This window comes from Pygoscelis adeliae, unplaced genomic scaffold, assembly GCF_000699105.1.
Source record: "Pygoscelis adeliae isolate BGI_AS28 unplaced genomic scaffold, ASM69910v1 Scaffold149, whole genome shotgun sequence".
Taxonomy (NCBI): domain Eukaryota; kingdom Metazoa; phylum Chordata; class Aves; order Sphenisciformes; family Spheniscidae; genus Pygoscelis; species Pygoscelis adeliae.
This window is the reverse complement of record NW_008825494.1, coordinates 1,307,982-1,321,322: the sequence shown is the minus strand read 5'-3', so window position 1 is coordinate 1,321,322 and position 13,341 is coordinate 1,307,982.

Genomic DNA, 13,341 nt, shown 5'->3' with positions numbered 1-13,341 from the left:
ACATCCATCCCTGATTATATGGCTGTATTTCCACATTGTTTATAGCCAATGGACACAGGGATGAAAGGCATAAGTAAAGGGAGAGGAAAGAATTGCATAATTAACTTTTTAAATTAATTCATGACCCAGTTAAAAGGACAAGGAGGGGGTTATTAATTAATTAAGGTGGGAAACCCTCTGGGCATGTGAGATTTAGAGAGTTTTAACTTACCAGCCAGGTTAAAAGGCTTTCTAAGGGTGTACTCAGCACTCAGTGAATCTGGAATGCAGTTAATGTAAAAAGAAAAGGTGAAAATATATAGAAAAAGTTTTTTTCAAGGGGAATAAAAAGTCTAAAAAGACTGAAAATTAATAAGGAAGAATCCTGACAAATGTTTCATCAGAATTTTAGAAAAAGCCTAGCCCAATTCTCAGCTTTTTTAAGCCTGCTTAGCTCTACTGAGCACCATGGATACTTGATGCTATAAAGATACAGATTTGGTCATGAAATATAATTTAAAAATCTTCTCAGTTCCTAAGAATTTCAGCAGAACTGATGGGTTAATAGCTATAGCAAGAGTAGCAACATCAACTGATATTACTCTAAGTGAGCTTTTTTGACTGTCTGGAGACATTATAGACTCTCTTTGCAGATGTGGCACTTCTCAATCAAAACACATTTTAAATTGGCCATCATGGGTTCCCTCTTTTCTCAGGCATCTGTGACTGTAAATGCCCATTTACAGTACGTTTGTCTTTGCCTCCTTAAAGGTTTGCATCACCTGTGCTGCTTCCAGGACTTGTCCAGGTACCTCAGGGTAAAACTGAGAATCTAGGTGAGGTTAAGAAGTCCTTACATCTTGTTTTTTCTTCCTATTATCTTTCTGTATATATCTTGGTGTCTTTAGGCTTTGCAGTCTTTAAAGTCAGGGATAAGCCTTCCATGAAATTCTGGCACAACCAACAACAAATATTCTAGTCCAAGAGTTATTTTATGAATTTATGAAAAAGAGTGTTCTTTCTCACTGACAGTATTTGAAGTGGATTGCGTGGTTTACTGTTCATTTATTTAGCTGGTCTTACATTTCAATCATCTAATGATAGATATCAAGACTGACCACTTTCAGCTGACTTTAAATGCCACCTTCTTTTGTTAGCTGATACTGGCTATGTGTCTCTGTCTCATCAGTGTTTGGCAAAATAATCACTGTTCAGATATTGTCACAAAAGCTAATTATGCAGAAAATCTTTGCTTTTCCCCAGGTGCCACCTTGGAATATCAAAGATTAAAAAACCCCCAAAACTAATAAACAGACAAAATGATGTGAAAGTGTTACTACAAACCATTTGAAAATTAGGGGGAAAGGAATATTATGATCAGTAGAGACAGGGCACTGCTAATGGCATTTGGGTCTTTTTATACACAAAAAATGTCATACTAGCTGCACTGTATTACTGTTCCCTAGGCAAGTAGCAATCTTCATTGCTTTATGATTCGCTTTTTCTTTATCATACTGTAGCATTTTGGTGTGAGAATTTTAAAATTAAATCTCCTTATTGTGCAGGCAGGATGTCCAGTTTTATTCTATCAAATGCCACAGAAACAAAGGGAACAATCCATTTTTCCTGATAGAAGCCAACAGTTCGTAAGAGGTTTGAGATGAGTGTAAGGATACAATTTGCCTAGAGAGTGCCTGAGGATCAAGACAACCTGACTTTCCACGGAATGAGTCTGTCAGCTGGCATCTTGCAGTAATTGCTTCCCATGGCAGGACCTTACCAGCCGAGGGAGGACTGCTCTCGTCAACCCAAGAATCAATTTCTACAGTAGCTGAATGATAATTGTTTGCTAAGGCTCGGGGAACTTGTTGCCAAGCCTGAAAAAGGGGCTGAAGCTATGATTGGCACTCATTAACCCGGGATTTGGATTTGATCATTTACCTTAGCAAAGAATGTGTGGGGGTAAAGGAGGGAGAGGACTGCAAAATGTTCTTTTGTTTGGAAGAAACAAATGAGATCAACTGCAGAATGGGTATCTGAATGTCAAGCCTGAAACCATATCTGTCTTCACTCAAAGGGACCAAATAGCATGCACTATGAGATGATTTGAATGCTTTCCTTCAAGTAGAAACATCTCTTTGGATTTTTTTTTCCCTTATAGATACCTCTGTTTGTGTGTTTTGTTCATTATGGTAAGTACATCCTGATGACTGATGTCCTGAAGTTAGATTGCTGAGTTACACAGCAAAGAGAGTGGGTGAAGACATGCTAGAGGTCCAGAAGACTAATTTCTGACTTCCACAGTCAAGCTTGTGCTTTTGCAAGAGGCAATCGCCACTACCTACGCTCTGCTGCAGACATTTATGCCCAGCTGCAGTTGTGCCCAGCAATGTTAGCTGGACAGCTGTGTGTGGTGTGTTCTGATCCTCACTAAAGTATGCCTAACGCCAGCTATTATGATTGCCAAAGTCCCTGTCATACAGCATTTTAGCAAGTAGGCCAGACAACTGGAGTGTGATTTAGAGTATCAGCCTCTGATACTGCCTTTGCAGTATCCTAGTGCCTGTTGATTATTTATGTGACCTTTCAAAGTCTATTGACCAACATATAAACATTTTTATTTCTGCATCACAACCAGTGCATTCACGTAAGTCTTCCGGTGCTGGTTCAGGGAGAAGCACAGGGCAGTGACTAAGTGGATAGTATGGTATTTAGAAGACTGCTTCAGAGTCATGCTCGATGAGGGAGCTCCTATATCATCTTCAGTACCTATTAATGTTTTTGCAAATTCCAGACTAAGCTCAACCCTGTCTTTTACTCTCCATGTATATGTGCATTACCAGAAAAAAGCAGTCTCTGTTTCATGACTCTGGTCTCACCAAGGTTGTCCCTTTCAGATCCCTGTGTGTTGGGGTCTCCGGAATGGCAAAACTGTGGCTCTTGCAGCCTGAAAGGCCCAAGGGTGGCTGTGGAGCCAGTGGTGGCTCTAATGAGTTTTAGCTCATGGGGATCTCAACAGAAAGTCTTGTAGTAGGCATTTCAGCATCTGTGTATAAAGCAATGGACATTAAGAACAATATTGTGCAAAATAAGAACAGTATAGTTTGTTCATTATCAAGATAATACTAACAAGGCAAGGGTATTTATCTGTTAAGTGTCAGAAAAAAAAACAACCCAGCCATTGTAACTTTCTCTTATGCAACCTTATTAGTGCTTATCGCAAGTTGCCTCATGCAGACATCCCTTGAGGCTCAGCAAAAAGAGATGGTGTATGGATCCTGTAGAGACAGGAAGGATGTCCTCTCTTGCATCACCTCACAGCACTGGAAATACAGCAAATCTGTAACTCTTCTGTGCAGGCTTGGTTTGCAGCTCTTCCCATGCCTGGTTTGTGTGCACATTAAAGCTCACTTGCCCATCCACACTTTTAACAGAAAGAACAAAACAATATTCAGATCTGGGGGACTGTTTCATCATCAGCTGGAAAGTATCCGTACCCAGCTGTGGTCTTATTCCCCACCTACAAGCCACATGGAGGTCTTTCTTTTATTTCCTGTCCATAGGTAGTTTGGAGTATTTTTTCACAACTTTCCGTTTCCAGGGAATTTCAGCTCTGAACTTTATCAGGTTGTTGTTTCCAGTGCATTCTGAATGCAAACCTGCTTATTCACTTTACATTGCATGGTGCAGATAGTGTCACATCACTTGAGGTCCCTTAGCAGATCAGTTATGTCCTCAGTGGCAGCAGTACCAGGGTATTTGGATGTGAATTAGGCAGTTAGAGTAACTAACTGCTAGACATGCTAGTTTGGAGACAAACATCCTGCAGTGAACTGACCTGTGGAAACCTCCATCTTAAAAATAATTCCCCTGTTCTATGTCCTTCTGATTTGGGCAGGTTCATGTAAAATGCTGAATGACTTGAGAGGAACTGCATAAGTTCAATGGCTTAGTAGATCAGAATTTCTCAGATACTGCAGACTGATTCTTTAACTCGTGACAATTATATCTCTATTTGATCACAGAATACATTTCCTCTTTTCTAAGAGTTTGGACATTACATGCCATACCTTCAGTGCAGGTCTACCAGCAAATCAATGTGAACAGATATAAATTTACAGAATCCCAGCCTGGCAATGGGTTTGCATTCAGATTCAACTGGGGGAAAGCAGCTTTGTAAAAATGCCAACTTTTCTAAGATTCACAGCCAAGAAAGTTATATTAAATGAATCTTGCACATACGAAAAGCCACAGTCCCTTATTAAACCAGTCCCAAAAGAGGCAATGTCCTTTAACTAGAAGGACATACTATCTAAGGAATATGATTTTCAATCTAAATCTGGAGACTTATATGTGCAATATATGCACAACCAGTGGAAACAGTGATTTAATGTCTGACATGCTTTCTTATGTATTTTCCAACTGGTTACGAACTACTTCTTAGTTACCAGATATGGTACTTCACAAGGGATTTGGAATTATGAATGACTGCTGTTCTTTATACTGCAAGAAATACTACACAGCTGAGGTCTTCTGATCATGCATCCAATGGTTTGTATAAAACAACTAGGGTGACATGCGTCTTTGATGTGTCAGACAGATTTCATCTGTGGGCCTGATATTTTCACAGAATAAGGCCCTTAAATAGTATCTTCAAAGGAACTGTGTGCCTCCAGCTGTTCTGGAGGGGTGCTGCCTAGCCAGAGATGCAAAAGGCTAAAAGGAGCGACACCAGTTTGAAGTCCAGGTAATTTGTCTTAAACTGTGGGTTTAAGACACATGAAAAGATGGAGAAGAAACTATGCTCCCTGAAGTTATATCAGAGTGTTGCCATGGAGTTATTTTGTGACATACAAAATAACTGGTTTGGAAAAGGCAATGGCCTCTCACCTGCACTCCTAATTTTGTTGGGGCTACTTCTGTACTCCCACTGGGTAGGCCCGCCACTCAGAAGAAGCTTTATTTTGGGGGCTATATTATGCAAACAAATGTAGAAGCCCATTTCTGTGTTTCTCATGCTCCTCCCCTCTAGTCTGCTAGTGGAAAGCAATGTGGCACTGGTTATCTCTGATGTACATTTTACAGTCAATAAACATTTGCATTCCATACCTTTATTTTCCACATTCCTGTAGAATTACAGGAACAGTAAGCATTAGGTTTGTACCTGTGCTTTCAAATAACTTACACAGAGGTTGAATTATGTAACTCACTAGGATGAGGATAAATCCTTGCACACTACCTTGAAAATATGAGGTTTAAAGTGAGCATTATAGTATCAAAGTATTGCACAGCCAAGAGTCTTTGAAGGTTAAATTGATGAAATATGATGAAATTAACAAAGTGAAACCTTATATCCAAAGATGTGTTCTTTGTTCTTGCTAGAACGTCTTACATCAAGGTCTCTATTTGAATGCCCTTACAGCATATCAAAATAATAATGTTAGGAAAAAGCCCCATCAGGTTATATATTTTGTGGTTAACAGGTTCTGCTGTATTTCATTTCAGAAAAGCAGTTCAAGAAATGCTCCCTAGTTTATGTTCTCCTTGGGAGAAATCCTAATCCTAAACTGGTATTAATTTTCTTCCAGTGTCAAAATCACCCTGTATACAGAGGCCTCCATTTATATAATTGGAAATCATTGCAATTATTGTATATCTCTCAATGGCTCTATTCATCCTTCTGCTGCACCCATAACCCACGGCATCCTATCTGTGCTGATGTTTGTCACCGCTCTTTCCTGGAATGAGAAGTGTTGGAGTGTGTATGATAATCTCTAATTCGTAAGGGCTGCCTAAAAAGAGGATGTAAAGTCAGCTCAGACATGGCTGACAGCTAAAGGGATATTCTCCATCACTTCAGTGTTACAGGTGCCTTATGGAGAAGAATCTCCTATGGCCATGGTGAAGCATGGACAAGATCTACTCTGCCACAAATTAGCACTGTTTCACTGAGTGAGATGATTCTATGGTGCAGCCCCAGTAAGCAATTAATGATGGTGTCAGCTTCTAGGTGTGAACGCTTCTGACATTTGCGCCTTTTTCCTGAATGACTAGCCCAGTCAAATTTACCTTGATAATAACAGCATTTCCTAAGCGATCTCATTCTCTGCAGGAAAAGAATGTGGACTTAGAACAACATTGATTCAGAATATAGATCAATAGCCCATGAGGTTTTTTGTTTCTGTGAGAACCTATGAAGTTTTCCAAATTTTGTGTGGGCACATCTGTTAGTCTCCGCTCCATGTGGTGGATTCTGAGTCAGCAGGACTTAAACAGTCCCCTGCCAAAAACCACATAGCTGCATGAATGCAGTGCTGAACCTGACCTTATAAGCCCAGCTGGCTTGTGGGCTCCTTGGAGGATATTTTTATCCTAACACTGATATTTGTTTTCTTTCAGCATATAAATCACTCCATGTACGGTCCTCCACTTACACTGATGGTCATTATATCTTTATAATGTGCAGTGTTATTAGTTTGGCACCTTCACTGTTCTTACACAGTGTTATGGCTTTTGAGTTGAAGATGGCTTGTTTCCTTTTGGCCTGGCGCACAAGGATATGAATGCATCTCTCTCCGTGGACAGCTGAGTAGGCATGGGTCATACCTAAGGAAAACTAGGCCAATGTAATTACCAATTTTAGTTCATTTCTATATTGATTGCCCTCTTCTTTGATTTCTGCCCCTATGGTTGTGAACCACCAGGTAGCAATCCAACCCACACCATTTTTTATTATGATGTTGCAAACATGCAGTACCTGTTTATTCCTCAATGATGACTAGTTCTCTGTTTAAAAAAAGCCCAAAGCCACTGTTCTCAGGTCATTTACTATGACTAAAACTCATTTCTCTTTATTATGTGATATAGTTTCTTACCTCTTCCATAACTCAATGAGTAAAGCTCTGGAACTGGGCCATGGGAGCATTAATAGCATCCCTATTGCAGAGGTGGTGGTAGCGAGACCGGATCAACACAGGTAGTCAGGGAGTTACCCTGCCTGAGGTGCCTGCCCTGCTGAGCTCGCTGCCATGCCAGCAAGGCCACGGCACCAGCAACACCAAGGGAGCACGGGGGCTCCTCTGCACCAGCACTCCGGTAGCACATTGCTCCCAAAGGACGCAAAGCCTGGCATCTGCCCTCTGTGTGCTCCCTACGGCCTGTGAAAAGGAAAATAAATGCCTCACTTGATTTTTTTGTTAGAAACGCCAGTGAGCCAAACTCTTCGAATACACACTATGTGAGGAGGATTTAAATGTTTGGGAAAGGTTGTATTCCAGTGCACATCACTGGAAGGCTGCCAGAGGCAGCCTGGAGCCAGCGAGGAGAAAAGTGTTTATTGTGGTCAGCGTGGTAATATCGAGGGCAGCAGGGACAGACCAGAAGGAGACTGAAACCAGAACAGCTGAACGCGGAAAGTACACAGAAATTATAATCTAATAATGAGCCTCTGAGAAGGCAGGTGTGAGAAGGAGATGCCTGATCTGTGGAAAGGCTCAGGTAGCTAATTTCAGAAGCCTGGCAGGGGCAGAACGGCTGCTGTGGCAGGGGCAGTGATTTGTTGCCGACCTTCTCACTAGCAACAAAGGTGGGGACGAAGGGCCCTATCCTTACACCTCCGGAGCCGCTTAAAAACTCTGACTTCAGCATCTTCCCAGCTCTGACTGAACCTGCATCTGAGAGCAGGCAGAAATGCTCTTCCGTGCTTCCCCTGCAAAAGGGTTTTAGAGCTATTTTTCTGCTTCCTTCTAGTTCCTTTCTTTTCTTTTTCTTTTTTTTTTTTTTTTTTTTTTTTTTTTTTGTGTGTGTGTGTGTGTCTTATTTTCCCCTTCGTAATGGAGGGAAAAAAGGTTAGATTAGAAAACTTCAATTAAGCCTTTAAAAAGACCATCTGCTGAATGCTGACTGGGGTTTCATGTAAACAAAATGCCTGTGCTGGTTACAAACAAATGATCTTATCTATTGTATTGTGTTACAAATTAAAATTAGATTAAGCCACCTACATGGTACCGCCGCTGAATCTTAAATTTCTTATGGAAACTGAATGTTTGCTGCAAGTATTCATTCGGCCTGATGAGAGCCTCATTATTTTTGTACCAGCAGTACACACTGGGTATAGCATAATCAAAGCCTGGGGGTACGTATTAATTATCCTTTTGAATAGTGATGAAATTTTAAAAAGATCTCCTTTAGGCTCACATCATCAGCAGATGAAACAAAGCTTTGCACAGCTTGTGAGCAGTGGCTCACATGTGTTTTTACATCTGTTCAGGATATTTCAATTTGAAGCGCAACAAGCCAAGTCTGGGATTAAAGACCTGGAGAAAGAGGGGGGAAAAATCTGCAACAATAACCAGACCCCACCCCTTCCTGTCTGCAGCGGAGAGGGAGAGCGCCTTCTCGGTAATAAAACCTGGCTCCATTTTGCTTTTCCTTTTGCTGGTGGTGGTAATATTATTTAGAAGAGGGATGTAAAGCTCTGAGCTAGTGCGCTGCCTGTGGGTGCCAGGACTAATTACCTGGTCACCTGTTCTTGCCTGCCCCTTGCAGCATCCAGCGAGGTTCCAGTTTATGCTGTTAGTACTCGGGGCTCTCGTGAGTTTACTGACGTTTCCCTCTCTAGTATGGAATACAGTCGGGTTAAAGAGTGGAAGTGTTTGTGTTCCCCTGGACTCCTGCAGATCCATGTTTGTCAGCTTGTGAAAAAATGGGGAAGTGGGGATGCCCTTTGTCAAGAGGGTTTTGTCATCCTCTTTGAACGGTATTGGGTGCGTGCCGTAATTGCTTTGCTGGAATGTAAAAGGAGCAGTTCAAAATGCTTTTTAAAGCGATGTTGAAACTGCAAGCCACAAATTGCACAGGCTAAGTCCTACTGCTGTGATGAGTAAAAGCAAAAGTGGTCAGTCAGAATGGAGGTATATTAGCTTTCAGTGGGAAAGGATTGCTGCAGTTCGGTGCTCTGTCAAAGGACTGGATTCTCAGGCAGCCACAAAGCTAGAACCCCTCTGAAGTCTGTGTGAGCTCTGACTTGATAGACACTCAAAGATCAAGCTGATCATGTTTACAAGTCTGTACACATATTGCTATTTGGTGGGTCTTCATTTCTGTTTTTTTTCACTGCATCTCTTGAGAGAGAGGCAATAGCCATTCAGCCAAATTAAAACAAGAGAGGCAAGGGCAGGACATGAATAGAACCAGTGCTGTTGACCGGACATGAACTTAGGTTGGGTGGTTTTTAAAAGTTTATTCATTTTTACTTAGCAGAGCAGGCCAAATTCTGCACTCACATATGCTGCTTTCTAAAGATGCATCATGATTGTAGCCTAGAATGTCATCCAGAGCTTAATTTTATCAATGGACTTGAGTGAAAGCAGTATAAATGTGCTAGTAAATAACCTGTGGTTTACAGATTAGAATACCTCCTTCAGTTTTTATGACAGATCAGAAATATTTTAGCTAATTGTTTTAAAAGTACATAGAGATGCCACCAAAGGTAAGCCATATAATCTGTTTAAAATTCTTACTTCCTTGGTCATGTATGGTGTTTTTGAAGCAGAATAATCTTGTCAAAGGATATGATTTATAATTCACTTAGTGGGTTGAGGCTGGAAGTGTCATAGAAACAGAATCATAGAATCTTCCTCTATGGGCCATTTTGAGATGTCATAAGCATCTCTCTGTTGGTGTATGTTGTAAACCAAGCAGGTCTCAGGGAGGGATCCCAGACCCTCCAGAACCTCTCTTCCCTATGGGTCAGTTGTGTAGGTGCCAGGGCATAACCACACAAACAGCGAGAGAGGACAGTTTTCTTCACAAGTCACTAGTGAAGGACGCGAGCCCTTTTCCACTGATAGGATAAAATTGACTGAGACAAGGCGAGCTCTGTCTAAGTAAGGATTGGTGGGAGAAGGGCCTACACTCTACTTTTCAGGCAACAAATGAATGCTGTCAGTATTAAAAATTAATTATGCTAATGAGTTGAAGACTACACTCCAAGTTGTGTGGTTGTTGCAAACTAACAGCTGTTGCAGTTCTTTCTCTGTGCTCAAGCCTGCATGGCCTGTCATTTACTATTCCTTACAGAGTCCGGAGCATGGATCATAACAATATAAATATGGATATATGCTTAAAAACATGATTAAAAATAGTTACTGCTCATGGACAGTAGGCAATTTGCCAACATGAATAAAAGCAATGCTATTTTTAAAAATGCAGCATGACATATAATGGACAAGTCTGTAAAATTCAAATAATGAAACTTTTTCAGAGTTAGAAATGACTGAGTGTTAAAATCTGCTTTCCTATAAAATAAAAAGTGACCAAATGTATTTTTTTCGTATTTATGAAAAAAAAAAAAAGTGCTTGCAGACTAAGGCTTTGCATGCCAAGCTTCAGCCTAAAGCGAAATTTAACAGCTGAGTTATAAACCCCTAAAAATAGGGTTTTGTAACGGAAGTGCTGACACAACTTTATCTATCACAGTAGAGAATGGCACAGCTATAATTAAAAGTACATAATGTACTTTGTCTTTGACGAACATAAATAGCTGTCAGGATGGCTTCCAATGCAGTTCTCCATGTTACTTTGACTCCAATACAACGGAAGCAATTCCTTATTCCTGCGTGCTGAGACAAATTACCTAAAACTATAGGGTGCTTGGATTTCTCTACAAATAGCACCCAAACACCCTCACAAGTTGATGTCCAGCTGTTGTAAGGGAGAGGGACCTTATCCTGATGCTGCCCTATGAGACCAAATTACTTGTTTTTCTGCTCCACTTCATCACGTGGATGATCAGTGGGTTTTCACTGAAACACCAAGCTAATGCCCATCAACTAGACCAAGCCTTTGGCTTTCGGTGTCTTTAAATTGCTAGATATTGCTATGGCTTGTTTTTGTGGTGACTCTTGTTTTTAATGATACTTCATTGAAAAGCTGATATGTAAGTAAATTTTTCTGACAAGGCTTCTTCTTTCTGACTTTTTCCAACTCTTCTCTTACATTTCTAGGAAAAAACCCCAGCCATATTTATATATTTAATGACGTTCTTAGCTTTTTCTGGTAAATCACCTTGTTGTGTTCGTTTTGCCTCCCACCTCTTTTTCCTGTTTCTCTCTTCTTGCTGTGCATGTTTCTCTTCCTTTGCCTCCCTTTGCCCTCTTTTCTCTCTATGGGGTTCCTTTTCCCATGCGTCTCTCTCCCCCCATACTTTGCATCTGTGTCTGGCTTTTTCTAGCAGGGCTTCATTCTGAGGTTTTTGCACATCCAACTCACTGAAACCAGTGAGTATTTTGGGTATTAAGTGCTGTACTCCTAACTTCTGTCTTCCTTTTCCTGAAGCACTTGAGCTTAAAGCTAATGGTTGAAAAAAAATTGCAAAAGTCAAGCACCTTATTTTGCAAACACTTCCACACATGTGTAACTTTGTGTGAGTTGTGTCTGTTATGGCTTGAATCCGAGAGACTGGGCTTGACGCACAGCTTTGTAAAATACTTATGATTCGGCTGGGGTTTTTCGCAGACGGAGTCAAGGATTCTCTTGCCCTGGTGTAACAGTACCTTGTGTAACTTGTGCGATGTGCTGCCATCTTCAAAGGTGGGTTTTAAAAGTGAACTCTGCCTAAGAAGAGGATCCCTCCCCTAGAATGTGCTCGCAGCGCAGGGAAGCTCCCCACACCTCTGCTGATGCAAACAGGAACAACTCCTTTGGCTTCTCTTCCAGGATATTTAACTGATTTTACTGTTACTGTAGCAATTTAACCAGGAGGAATGTTTCAGAGACAAATATGGGATACACATTGCTAACCATCAGGTGACAAAAGATAGAAAGCAGACAATAAGAAATATAATAAAATAACTGATAGAAGAAACATGAAACAACATCCTTTTACTAAGTAAAATATTCTGTAGCAAGGACAAGAGGGAAGTTTTATTTTTACAAACCACATTTTTTTCAGTGAAAAACAGAAGAAGACCCAGGAGTTTATTTAGATGAAGTTGAAACTTAAGACTGAAACCATTTTAATTCTGTTTTACATATGTTTACTTTAGAAATTTGGGGAGGTTTTATGAAATTGTAGGATATTAAAAAAAAAAGTGAAATTAGGATATTAGAGAATTAATTAATTTTAATTAATTTATAATGCTTATTTTTCACTTTGAAGCCAGTAGGGGGAAAAATTAAATGAAGGTTAAATAAGAGATGTGCTTTTATTGCTTATGGTGTAATGAAAAGACAGATAATATTTATCTTTTTGTGTTTCTTCCTTAATTCTTTCATTTTGTCCTGAGCCTATTCATATAGGTCCACAGACTAATGCTAAAAAACGCACGGCGTCCCAGGACAGCCCCTCTTTTCAGGTGGTTTCGGATCTCAATTTTCGGCCTCCTGCCTAACACAACTCACCCGAGGCACGGCGATATCCCAGCATAACACGAACCTTGTCATGTCTTATTGCTTAAATAACACAATAAGGAAATTAAAAGGCTTGCTGGTTATGATTTTCATTGTTACGGCTTACGAAGCCTTGAAGAATTTCAGGAAATTGATTACCCGGGGGGGAGTTTGGTACCTATGGTTGAAAAAAACCCCCAAGAACAACAAAGAACCTCTGACTAAAAGTCTTTTGATATTAGTACAAAATATATACCCTTGTCCATCCTCGCAGATCTGGGATCAGGCAGCGATATAAGCATTCCGGTACCGGCGGTAAGGCGGTAGAGGAGGAGCGCGGCCCTGCCCCAGCCCGGGCTGGATCGGCGTGGGCTGGATGCCCTCTACCGGGGGATCCACCGGTTAACCGCCTTGCCTCCGCTCCCTCCTCCGCCCGGGCCGGAGAGCACGAAAGGCTTTACCCGCTTCACCTACATCTTCTTTGCACCAAAATATAATGCGGGAGAAGGAAGGACAAGACTCTAATTAATGCCGGAGTTCTTTCACGGAGCAGCAGCCGGGAAGGAAATCAATGATGGGGCTTGCAGCCCCACTGCTTCAGTGAGGGAGGTGGGGGCAAGGACGTCAGGCTTCTCTTCCCCCAGTATCCCTCCCGGTATTGCCTCGGCATTGCCCTGGTATTGCCCCTGGCAGGCGGCTGCCCTGGCCCAGCCCCGCTGCTGGGGTGCAGGAGTTTCGCCCCCAGCCTCGTGCAGCACTCGCCACTTGTGCGAGTGAGCTCTGGAGGCCCGCGCTGTGTTGGGAGTCACGAGTTTAATAACACCCTTGAGTCTGACCCTGTGGGGGGCGGAGAAAAACAAAGCCAAAGGCAGGACGGGTTGCTGCACACGGTGAAAGGTGAGAAAGATGGTGTCGGGAGAGCCGCACGTGGGGTGGTGCAGCCCGCCCTGCGCGTCAGGGCAGGGCGGGCCT